The following is a 13,265-nucleotide window of genomic DNA, read 5'->3' on the forward strand; positions in this document are numbered from 1 at the left end:
TAAATATTTTGGCATCTATGTTCATCAGGGATATTGGTCTGTAGTTTTCCCTTTTTGTTCTGTCCCTATCAGCTTTTGGTATCAGGGTGATGTTGGCTTCATAGAAGTTGGAAGGGAGTATTCCTGTTTCTTCAATCTTATGAAAAAGCTTAAGAAGTATGGGTACTAACTGTTCCCAGAAAGTTTTGTAGAATTCGTTTGTGATGCCATCTGGTCCAGGACTTTTGTTGTTGGGGAGATTCTTAATAATGGTTTCAATTTCTTTGTCTGTGATTGGTGCATTTAGATTTTGTAGTTCTTCTTGGTTCAGTTTTGGAAGGGCATATGCCTCTAGGAATTGTTCCATTTCTTCCAGATTCTCTAGCTTGGTGGGGTATAGTTCTTTATAGAAGTTTCTCAGGATTCTCTGGATTTCTATGGTGTCAGTTGTGATATCTCCTCCTTCATTTACAATTCTATTAATTTGAGTTTTCTCTCTTTTTTGTTTGGTGAGTCTGGCTAGGGGTTTGTCATTTTTGTTTAATCTTTCAAAGAACCAACATTTGGCTTCACTGATCTTTTGTATGGTTCTTTTATTTTTGATGTTGTTTATTTCTGCTCTAACTTTAGTGATTTCTGTCCTTCTGGTTGCTTTAGGGTTCCTTTGTTCCTCTTCCTCTAAGTCCTTGAGGTGTGCAGTAAGGTCGTTCATTTGAGATTCTTCTTGGTGTTTAATATGTGATTGTATGGCTATAAGTTTCCCTCTCAGTACTGCTTTATCTGTGTACCAAATATTTTGATAGGTTGTGTCTTCATTTTCATTTGTTTCCAGGAACATTTGAATTTCCTGCTTGAGTGAATCTCTGACAAAGTGGTTCTTAAGGAGTATGTTGTTTAGTTTCCAAATTCTGTGACTTTTAATAATTGTCTGTTTGTTGTTAAACGTTAGTTTTACTCCACTGTGGTCTGAGAAGATACTTGGGATGATTTCGATGTTCTGGAATTTATTGATGCTGTCTTTGTGGCCTAACATGTGGTCTATCCTTGCGTATGTGTTATGTGGATTTGAAAAGAAGATGTATTCCAATTTTTTTGGGTGAAGGACTCTGAAAATGTCTAAGAGGTCTAGTCTGTCAATCTCTTCATTCAATTCTCTTGTATCTTTGTTGGTTCTCTGCTTTATTGATCTGTCTAAGTGTGAGAGTCGGTATTGGAATTTCCCACTATTATTGTATTACTATTGATGTATTTTTGAAATTCTTTCAGTAAGTGCTTGACGTATTTAGATGGTCCCTCATTGGGTGCATAGATGTTAATAATTGTGAAGTCATCTTGGCTGATTGATCCTCTAATCATTATGTAATGTCTTTGCCTATCTTTTATTACTTTATTTAATTTAAAATCTATTGTGTCTGAGATGAGAATGACTGTTCCTGAACTTTTTTGTGGTCCGTTAGCCTGTATGATAGTTTTCCATCCTTTCACTGTAAGTCTGTGTTTATCTTTTTGTGACAGATGGGATTCTTGCAAGCAGCATATGGTTGGGTTATGTTTTCTGATCCATCCCCACACCCTGTGCCTTTTGATGGGTGAGTTTAAGCCATTGACATTTATTGATATTATGGATTTAATGTATTGTAGTGCCATTGTTAAAAAATTTTTTTTGTTTGCTCTGATATATTGCAAGTATTATAGTGATGTTCTTGTTTTTAAGAGGCCTTTTAGAACCTCTTTCAGGGCCGGTTTGGTGATGGTTGCCTCCTTTAACTTTTGTTTGTCTAAGAAGGTTTTGATGCCTCCATCTAGTTTGAATGAAAGTCTAGCAGGATATATTATCCTTGGTTGAAACCCTTTTTCATTCAGGGCTCGATAGATATCTTGCCATTCTCTTCTGGCTTTTAGAGTTTGAGTGGAGAAGTCTGCAGATAATCTTATGGGTTTTCCCTTGTATGTGACTTTTTGTTTCTCTCTTGCAGCCTTTAGGATCCTTTCTTTATCCTTACTTCTTCTCATTGTGACTATGATGTGTCTCGGTGTCTTCAGGTCTGGGTTGATTCTGTTTGGTACTCTCTGGGCCTCTTGAATCTTGATGTCCTTTCTGTTATTCAGGTCTGAGAAGTTTTCTTCTATTATTTCCTCTAGAATGTTTGCTTCCCCTTCCTCTCTTTCTTCCTCTGGCAGGCCAATTATACGAATGTTACTTCTTTTGAGATCATCCCATATGTCTCTGTTGTTGTTTTCAGTGTCTCTCAATCTCTTTTTAAGCTCTTTCACCTCTTTCTTCGTTTTCTCTAACCCATCCTCTGTCTGACTAATTCTGTTTTCTGCTTCTGTTATTTTGCTTTCCCTTGCCTCAGCTTCTTTCTTCATTACAGCTATTTCAGCTTTCAGTTCTCTAATTGCCTCAAGATAATCAGTATTTTCCTTGGGGGTCTCAACTGTTGTTTCCCTAATACTGCCATTCCTTTCCTCCAATGTTGTTTTCATTTCTGTGATTAATAAGTTTATTATTGCTTTCATACTTTTCTTATCTATGGTTACTTCTGACTGATTTGTGGTTTCTTCTGGGCTCTTGTCTTCATTCATTGGAGTAGCAGTTTTATTTGTTTTTGATCTACCCATTTTTTTGATTTATGTGTTTCTTTTTTTATGCTGTTGTTCCTCAGTTGTTGTGTCTTGAGTACAAGCAACACTGTACTAAATACCTTTATGACAATTGCACTAACCAACCTCAGGAATTACAGTAGCAACTGACGCAAGTATTGAAGCAGTGTAATCACTACCAGTTAGCCAAGCAATTTCTCCAGTCCGTGAAAAAATAGTAACCAAATCCCAGTGAAGAAGAAAGAGAAAAGAAAGAAGGGATAGGAAGAATAGACAGTTATTCAAATCTACTATCCACTGTATATTCTAGGGGTAACAAGAGGGTAAAGGGATCTAGAGCAGCCATACACACATAGAGAGTCCACTCTGAGTCAGATTTCTTCCCCAAAATAATTCACAAATTCAGAAAGGCAAAGAAGAAGGAAGTAAGACGTGTATGACAAGATTAAAAAAAAAGAAAAAAATAATAAAAAGAAAGAAGAGAGAGAAAAGGAAAAAGATAAGAAAAAGAGCTGTAATAGGAAAGGTTTTTTAAATTACTTTATTTTTAATTTAATTTAATTTAATTTTTTTGATTAGCTAGGAGGGGGAGGGAGGGGAGAGTCTGTAGAGGAGGGAGGATTAAGGAGACAAGTTCCTCCCACAATAGATAAGATGCCCACTACCCTAGCACTGAAATATATGCTAAGAGTTAATTCTGATCAACCTAAAGGGGGGGAAGTTATATGCCTTTATATAATATTAATAGTAAAATAGCACAGGGTAAAAAAAAATAAAATAAAAACCCTGTCCCAGATTACCTCAAACCATGTAATCAGAGCAGCTGATTGTTAAAAATGAGAAAAAAAGAACACAAAAAACCTCAGGACTAGACAAGGATAGCTGAAATAGACAGTTATGCAAATCTACTATCCACTGTATATTCTAGGGGTGGCTAAAGGATGAAGCGAAGTTGAGCAGAGAAACTCACAGTGAGAGTCCACACTGAGTCAGAATTCTTCCCCAAAATAATTTCCAAATGTGTATCAGTGAATTCAAAAAAGCACACTGTTTGGTGCTGTGGGGGCTGGGGGCTGTGGCTTTGGAAGCTGTAGGCCTAAGGAAGAAAGGATGACAAGAATGAGAAAAAGAGAAAAAAAAAAAGAGGAGAGAAAAAAAGATAATAAAAATAACAGTCATAAAAGAGCAGTGAAAAGAAAGGGTTTTTTAAATTTATTTATTTTAATTATTTAATTAGCTATGCGGGGTGAGGTGAGGGGGGGTTGGCTACTTAGAAAGAAAAAAGGCCACAGGTTTCAGAAGGGTATAGACTTAGAATGAATGATACTCCCTGGTGGGATAGAAATTTGGTAAATAAAGAAGCTCCTAGCAGGACTGGTTATGGGGGGAGGGGGGGAGGTAAGCTTAAAAATTAAAAGGAAAAAAATTTTTTCCCCTTTTTTCCTACTCTAATTCTTAACCCAAATTAAGTTATAGTCACCTCCTTGGTGTCACCGCTAGGACCCCTTATTGACTGGCCTACTAAAGGCAGAAAATCCTACTGTTTCCAGGAGATGTGGTCAGAGCTCAAGCCACTAGCAGCTTCTCAGTCCGCCATCCTCTGGGAACCGCTTTGTATATATTCTACAAGTTAATAAACACTTTTGTCTACAATGCACAAGGATCTGGGTTCAAGCCACTGATCCCCACCTTCACAAGTGGTGAAGCAGTGTTGAGGGTGTATCTGTCTCACTCTATATCACCTTTCCCTCTTGATTTCTGACTGTTTCTATCCAATAAATAAAGATAATAAACATTTTTGTAAAGTAGCATATTTCAATACCACTCAAAACTATAGGCTAATAGCTATAGGGAATGGCCACAAATTATTGAACTCAGAATAAAAATTGTAAACTGAAAATAATAAAGTAAATTTTTATTTTTAATCTTCCATAATCTTAGGGTAAAAACAAAGAAATTTGTAAAGAGTTTCAAAATGACTGAATTTTCTAAGTTAACCTATTGACTAATAATAATTTCCATTACTGTGATGAGATAATGTGACTAACCTTTTAGGATATATGACAGTACATGACTATTAGAACTATCAAAGAACTAATTTGGGAAGAGTTTATATATACACAGAATCCGTGTGTGTGTGTGTGTGTGTGTGTGTGTGTGTGTGTGTATGCACGCACGTGCATGCAGGCTTGAATGTTTCACTTTATGTGTATGAATCACAGAAAAAAAAAAACACCTTTTTTCAGATTTCATGGGAGACTTATTGGATTACATTTTGATCCTAATGAGAAAGAAAGAAAAAGTCCAAAATAAATGTGCTGATTACCATGAAGACATAAAATCACATTCAACTGCCGGCCAGAAGGATAAAACTCGTGAAGATGCTAAATCTAGAATTGGGAACACAATTGCCAGAGTTGTCGCAAATCAGATCTTTAAGTATAGCAGTGTAGACTGTAGGTGCTGCCAAGATTGCAGCTCAGCTAAAGTCACATTGAAAAACATCACATCAAGCTTCATTCACGCTGAAGTGAATGAACATCGGCCCTCCTATTCAAAGAAGCCTCTCTTCTGTGTAAGCAAATGCAGATTTGCATGAGTTTTATTATATGACTAGAGAACTGTGACCAATGTGAAAAAGGAAAATTATATGAGAGATTGCTTTTTGAGGATTTGGAATGAATCAGTCCATGTGGGATCAAGAACCTGACTTGGGGACTTTGCTAACGTTTCCTGAACTATAAAGCTATCAGATGAAAATCACTCATTACTCCCTTGTGGGGAGGGGCGAACCAAAAACATTGAAGTACTTCACCTGGTGGTCCTAATTGGATCTTAATTATGAGCTCCTCTTAATTTTAATAAGCAAGTAAATATAATCACATGATTTAGTAATTTTAAAATGCATTCCCAACCAGTGTTTAATGTAGCATGTCAAACTTTGCTCAACAATTTGTTTGGCTTTGTATGTTAACTCTTTTCAGCCACCAGGTTCCAGATGCCATCAGGATGCTGGCCAGGCTTTCCTGGGCTGAAGACCCCAAAAATGTGTCCTGGAGCTCCGCTTCCCCAGAGACCCACCCTACTAGGGAAAGAGAGTGGCAGACTGGGAGTATGGACCGACCATACTGGTGAAGCAGTGTCTTTCTCCCTCACTATCTCTCCTTCCCCTATAGATTTCACTTGATCTGTCTCTATCCAATAAATAAATAAATTTTAGAAGAAATTCTTTAAAAATAAATAATAAAGAAAAAAGAAGTCCTCTGTGGCAATCAAGTAATAACTTATGTACCGGATTTGTTAAAGGCCTGCATTCCTCAATGATGCTAAATACTCTGAGGTATATAATATCACGATTACTTTCATATATAAGGAAGCTGAAGCAAGGTGGCTAAGTAGTTTACCCAAGTTTCTACTGTTAATGATGGAAAGTTTTTGTTTGTTTGTTTGTTTCTTTGTCTCCAGGATTATCGCTTGTTCTCTGTGCCTGCACTACGAATCCACTGCTCCTGGAGGACATTTTTCCCATTTCGTTGCCCTTGTTATTGCCTTTGCTGTTGTCATTGCTGTTGTTTTTGGGTAGGACAGAGAGAAATAGAGAAAGGAGGGAAAGACAGAGAAGGGGAGTGAAATATACAGACTTGCAGATCTGTATCACCGCCCATGAAGAGACCCTCCTCCAGGTAGGGAGCTGGGGGCTCGAACCCAGATCCTTATACCAGTCCTTGCACTTTGCACCAAGTGCACTTAACCTGCTGTGTTACTGCCTGTCCCCCAGAAAGTTTTTTTTTTTAAGTCAGTTTGACACAGATCCTGTATCTAGTTGGAATTGGGTAATGGAGGTTGCCAACAAGCCAATTAAGTGGCTCACATAACAGGATTTATTTCTCTCTAAAAAGTGAGACTAACGTGTTTGCTTCCCTTCAACCAGCTGGTTGTCAAGAATGAATCAGAAAAACAAGCTCCTTCCATTTTATATTTTTACCCTCTTTGCATGATTGAAGTTCTTTCTAGTTGATCTGGAAATGAGGAAAAAACATGTGGGATGTTGTACTTTTTGTTGTTTTGTTGTCAAGTCAGGAAGCAGTGAGCAATAGTCTATTATCAGCATTCCACTGACCAGACTTTGGTAATGAGATGGTCCGTGCTGTTAAGTTGTGTGCCAAGAGGAAAAATAATAGAGATTACTGAACATGTACCATTCTTTCATAATATTCTTAGTTTTAACATACAGTGTCACCAAGAAAAACCAACTTAGTTTTGTGTCACTGTATGAGTGAGTTGTTTTTGTTGATAATTTTCATTTAAGAGTTAGAAGCATATGAGATAGTGTGGTGCCCCATCAAAGTTCACCAGGGATCCTGACAGGGTCATCTCCTCTGGACCTGCATTCAGACTTCAAGGAAGCTGGACAGGAGGAAGAGAATGGGTTGATGCATTCTCCCCCCGTTATTGTTACAAATAATTATACTGTCACAATTGATTATTAACACTTTGGCAGTGCCTGGTTGGAATGGAGAGTCAGAAGCACCCCCTTTCCCTTACACAGGGGCATATTTGAAAGTTACATTATGAAAGTGGGGAAGGTGGGTCAGCATAGACGGACAAAAGGAGTCATGTTATGACTTGCCCCTCAAAGAAAGAATACAGAGATTGAGGCCTCCCTGGTACAAGCTGACATATTGAAACAAAGAAAGATTAATAGTTAAACTGTACCAGACCTAGAAGAGAAGTGGTTCACGACTAGGCAAAGATCTGTATTCCCCCCATAGAAGATTAATGATAGAAATAGCCCTCAGCAAAAGTCAAAAACAATTCTGGGTATGACCTCCCCTGAGAACAGGGCGATACTAAGTATTGTACCATTCTTTACAGTAAAAGGGGAGTAACATATAGTCTGCCAAAGCCACAAGACTATAATGCTTATTGCTACTTCTTTATGAGCTGGTTGCTTAGGCAACCTGAATGTAACCTGAAAAAAGTATAAAAGCTAATGCAGTTTCACTATTAAAATGAGTCCAGATTCACCCTCCAATAGAGTGTGGTGTCTGTCTGTTCTCCCTCGCGCCGACTCCTGACCCACCGGGGAGGTTGCCTTCAAGACCCCTGACCCTCCTGCTGCTCATCCACTGTGGTGGTCCGCGGCAAGATAGCAACCTAGGGAACTGTGGTATGTTTAAAGCACTGGGCATATAGGCATTAGGTCCCTAGCTAATCCTCAGCATCACATGTACTCGAGTGGTACTTTGGTTTCTCTCTCTCTCTTATCTCTATATCATTAATAAATAAGTCTTTTAAAAAAGAAATACATGAGAAAAGTATTCTCTACATGTATATCAGTAGCTGTATCACAAACAGAATAAATTAAGGAATAAGTTCCAATTCCTATGATGCCAAGAAGAAAGGATATGCTTTTCTTTTGTTAAGGGAATAGAGAGAATGGAAAGCCAGAAATGCTTTTAATTTAATTCTACCTACAATTGAAGTAACATGATGTTTAATGTCTTAGTGACGTAGTATTAAAGTAAGAAAGATCCATCTTTACATCTCATTAATTCAGTTTTGTATGTTGCAAGACATTGCACACATTGGCCTCTCCAAATTTTCTTTTGTCTTTAGGTTTACGAAGTGTTTAAATAATTTCCTAATTAATTTAAAAATTATATTTAATTGAAATGTTTATTTTTTTAAGGATAGAGAAAGAGGGAAAGAGAAACCAAAGTGCCACTCTAGTATATGCTATGCCAGGATCAAACTTAAGTCCTCACAGATGCCAGTCCTGCTCTCTATTTTTGAGCTACCTCTCAGGTTACTGCAATGATTCTCTAAAATTAAAAATGAAATTTCTGGGGCCAGGAGATACATAAATAAATGAAATCTGATACCTGACCACATTGTAGGACCTGGGTTGAGTACCAGCAGCATGTACTGCACCAAGGAGCTCCATGGGTAATAAAGTGATGTGTTCTCTCCCCTCTTCAGCCCCCCCCATCATTTTACTCATCCTTTATTTATTATGAAAATTTTGGTTTGAGACATTCACTCAGCTCAATCACACATGTGTGAGTCCTTGAGTTCATTTCCTGGTGCCACATTTAAAAAAGAAGAAAGAATGAAACTCTCAAGATTGGTGTCTTGCACTAAAGTAAAATATCTGGGTAGGGTGTGGGGGGAGGGTTTAGGTCCTGGAAGACAGAGGAAGATCTAGTGGGGTTTGAATTGTTATGTGGAAAACTGAGAAATGTTACACATGTACGAACTATTTTATTTTACTGTTGACTATAAACTGTTAATTTCCCAATAAAGAAATTTTAAAGGGCTGGGTGGTTGTGCACCTGGTTGAGCACACATGTTACAGTATGCAAGGACCCAGGTTTGAGCCCCCGCTTTCCCCCTACCTGCAGGGGGAAAGCTTTGCAAGTAGTGAAGCAGGGCTGCAGGTGTCTCTCTATCTTTTTCTTTCCCTCTTGATTTCTGTCTGTCTCTATTCTTCTTCTAGCGTTTGCCCTTCTTCCGTAGCCAGTCAACAGCATCAGGTTGAGCCTGATGTAAAGTTTCGAGACCTCCTTTGAATCTGGAGAGGTGGCAGTCGTTGACTATGTGGGTCATAGTCTGTCTGTAGCCGCAGGAGCAGTTCAGGTTGTCTCTGGCTCCCCAGCGATGGAACATGGAACATAGCGGCGCACCAGCCATGGCCTGTTTGATAACGACTGAGGAGGGCCCAATCATAACGTGCTAGGTCAAAGCCGGGTTGACGCTTGCAGGGGTCTGTGATGAGGTGTTTGTTCTTTACCTCAGCTGACTGCCAACTCTGTTTCCAAGAGTCTGGAACAGAGAAGTTCAGTGTAGGCATAGGGGACCAGATTTTGTGACGAGACGTCAAGCGTTGGACAGGGTGGGCGAAGATATCCGCGTATATTGGCAGGTCCGGTCGAGCGTAGACGTGAGAAATGAACTTAGATGATGCCGCATCCCGGCGATGTTGCTAAGAACTGGCAGCCATGGAACCGGGCTGGAACGGATGGTTCCAGAAATTATCCTCATGGAGGAATATAATTTGGAATCGACCAAGTGGACATGGAGGCTACGGAACCATACTGGGGCACAGTATTCTGCAGTGGAATAGCATAATGCCAGAGATGATGATCGTAGTGTGGAAGTGCTCGCGCCCCATGAGGAGCTGGCCAGTCTTGCAATGATGTTATTCCTCGCGCCCACCTTTGCTGCAGTTTTTATGAGATGTTCGTGAAATGACAGGGTGCAATCGAGAGTAACGACAAGATAGACTGTCTGTCTCTATCCAATAAGTTAATAAAGATAACAAAAAGGTATTTATTTAAAAAAAGAAATTAAAAAATCTCCCTCAGATACACACTTCTTGCTCAAAGTAAAATATTCTAAGATGTCATATGAGGGTGAGTTGTCCATCACTAAAATGTCATGGGGTATATACAGATGGAGAAGGGACTTCACACTGTTTCTATTTTTAACAGATCTTTCTCTACCCCCCCTCAGTAATTCCTGTTCTTTGACTTTATTTTCTGTGTCTAGAAATTCTCTCCCCTAAATAGCAACAATATTTGATAACCTATAATTCTTTCTCATCTAATAAGAGGCTAATTATTGCTTTGAGGGAAATGCCTTATATGTTAGCATATATATTTTCATAGATTGTCCATTGAAAGTGATTAGTGGAGACTTTCAAAATGAAAATAATTAGAGAAGAGAATCTGCCAGTGTTTACCATCTTTCAGATCAATGTGAAATTTCTCTTAAGGGCAGATAAATATATCAGATTCTTAGTAAATGATATTTGTTTGAATTGCTAATGTAACTGGTGTTTAAAAAATAGCATAATATGCTTTTTAAAAAAGTTTATTTAGTTTTTTAAGACAAAGAGGAAAGAAAAGGAGACCAAAGCACATTGCTGGACATCATACATGAAGCCACACACATGGAAAAAAGAAATAAATATAGCTTTCTTTCTTTCTTTCTTTTTTTATTTATTCGAGAAAGGAGACATTAACAAAATCTTTTTTTTAAGAAAGGATTAATTAACAAAACCATAGGGTAGGAGGGGTACAACTCCACATAATTCCCACCACCCGGTCTCCATATCCCATCTCCTCCCCTGATAGCTCTCCCATTCTCTATCCCTCTGGGAGTATGGACCCAAGATCTTTGTGGGTTGCAGAAGGTGAAAGGTCTGGCTTCTGTAATTGCTTCCCCGATAAATATAGCTTTCTTAAACTGTTCTGAAAAAAAAAAAAAAAGATTCAGGATTAATCACAGCACTTCTAGAAACATTTTTAAAACTAGTTTTAAGTCAGTTTCTGGTTGGACATGTTGTAAATTTTCATTGTTGGAAACACTGAAAAACAGAAAAATGGTGGGGAGATAACTTAATGGTTATTTAAGACTGTTATGCCTGAGGCTCTGAAGTCCCAAATTCAATCCCCCACGCTACCATAGGCCAGAGCTGTGTAGTGCTGTGGTTAAAAACAAAACAAGACTAAGTAGACACTATTTCATTATGAACTTGATACTTACTCACTACAGACTATTATGTATTTTTGCTTTCAGGTATATATTTTTCACTAATTTATGGATACATGTGAACATATGCTCTATCTTTTTTTTTTTTTGATGATAAATTCTAAGGTCAATTTTATTTCTACAAAAAAAGGCAGTCAAAACCATATAAAACACATGTAAAGGATATTACTGAGTGAGCTTCAAACGGAGCTTGACTCTGCAGAGGCTGTGAGTCCAAAGGGAGAGAGAGGCCATCTTGTTCCTGGCCTGAGTGCTCCAAAGGGATCAGCAGGACACTGGCGCTGGCTATGGCTGAGTCCTGCCAATTTCAACCCTACACAGGGTCAAACTGCCGAAAGAAGAAAGGCTGCCCTTGAGGAGTTGCAGAGAGCTCCCTGGCACAATCAGATGGAGCTTGGAGACAGATAAGCGTGGATTTTCAAATGGATATTCTGGCTTTTGTGTTGTCTGCAGTGACCAGTAATCTTCTAAGTGGCTGCAGGAGTGCTAACCTTGGCCCCATGAACCTCTCTGGTGAGAAATCCCTGACACAAGGGCACAGAGTCTTCTGGTTGGCAGGCAGGCCCTCTCCTGGGGTGAACACAACCCTGATAGTGCAGGGCTTCTCCAAGCAGGCCAGGTCAGAGTTCAATCACATACACAGACATCCATGTTTTCCCATCAGTGTTAACTATTGTAACATTTGCCAGATCTTTTGCATAACAGCTATGCCTCCTTTTTCAAGAAAAATTTTGAGGGCAGGGTGGGGTAAGTGGTTTGCTTATTTAAAAGTAAAAAAAAAAAAAAGTAAAGTATTTTATTGGAGTCAGGAGAATTTGAACCAACTCCTACACCAGGCAGTGCCAACAGAGGAGAAGAGACGCCACCAGAAATACTAGCACCATCTCTTCTGCTTTGCAGAGGACACTGATCCTGGGCCTGGAGAAGTGAAGAAGTGAAAAATAAAACTGCATTCAAGAAAGTGGGAGTTTCAAGGGCAGGGGGAATGGGGAATAGCAACCTATTTTTTTTCTCCTTTTTAAGCCTTAAGGACTAAATGTAAATTAAAGATTTTGGATAAATTTGGGAAAGAAAAGAAACACCGTTTTTAAAAAAGTAGATTGAAGCAGTGATTTTTTAAAAACAAAGAAAGCAGAACTAGAACATCTTAAATTTTTAATCCTTTCTTTACCACTTTTAATTAAGAAAACTGTAGAAAGTTAGTAACTGCCACAAGTGAACGCCAGTTGGTGGCACATGTCAATTTTCCACAGAGTCCTGCTTTGCGGGTGTCTGAATGCACTGCTTGGGGTCTCTGCTCACACTTGCTGGAATCAATCATGGCAGATTTTAGTCCACAGGCCGCTTTTCCCCATATTTCTTTGTAAACTCTTCAGCATTCTTACACAATTTTTTACGGTCCTTAGAGTATTCTTCAGCTAGGTCAGCCCGAAGGGGGTGCTCGGGCTGGGGGTCATTCACCAGTGCTACGGGGACTGGATTACCTGGTCGGTTTTGGTTGCTGGCTTCCAGTTTTCAGCACTAATTAATGGCAGGCAGACCTGCCCCTTTTCATCAATGTTCGGATGGTAGATCTTTGTTTTAAAAGTGATCTTCGGTGGTTTGAATGGGTATTCTGCTGGAAAGTTGATTTCGATCCTGAAGGCCCCCTTATCATATGGAGGGTTGTCAGGAACAATAAACCCTTGCCAAGTCAATAAATTAGCTTCATCAACCTGGATGTTAGGGAAGTTTTTCATCCCACATTTGCGGATTTCTTCAAGCTCCTTCATCAGCCTCCTGCTGGCCGCCATCTTGGATCTGGTGCTGCTCACATATGCTCTATCTTACAGGACCTGGCCTATATCTAGGTTTGGGGACTTTGTTAGGAAGTGAACCTTCTGGAACGGAATTAGAGAATACTATGAAAGGAATGAGGGTGAAGGGTTGACATTCCATGACATCTTTGTTTCCTTTTTATAAATAAAAAATTTAAAAATAACAGTTTAAAGGTATGATACACATGATCATACTATCCAGTATCCAGCTAATAATTTTCCACAGATGTTAGTAAGATTGTAAATGTATAAGAATTTTTATAACCTTTTAAAATAAGAAATTATATTATTCCAATGTCACTAAATTAT

The 13,265-nt window shown here is 38.8% G+C and overlaps 1 pseudogene; it reads right to left on the bottom strand.

Annotated features, from left to right (window-relative positions):
* Positions 1-12,291: 12,291 nt before the first annotated feature.
* On the bottom strand, positions 12,292-12,944 carry LOC103117984 (ubiquitin-conjugating enzyme E2 L3-like; annotated as a pseudogene).
* Between the last annotated feature and the right edge of the window lie 321 nt (positions 12,945-13,265).

Source organism: Erinaceus europaeus, chromosome 11, assembly GCF_950295315.1.
Source record: "Erinaceus europaeus chromosome 11, mEriEur2.1, whole genome shotgun sequence".
Taxonomy (NCBI): Eukaryota; Metazoa; Chordata; class Mammalia; order Eulipotyphla; family Erinaceidae; genus Erinaceus; species Erinaceus europaeus.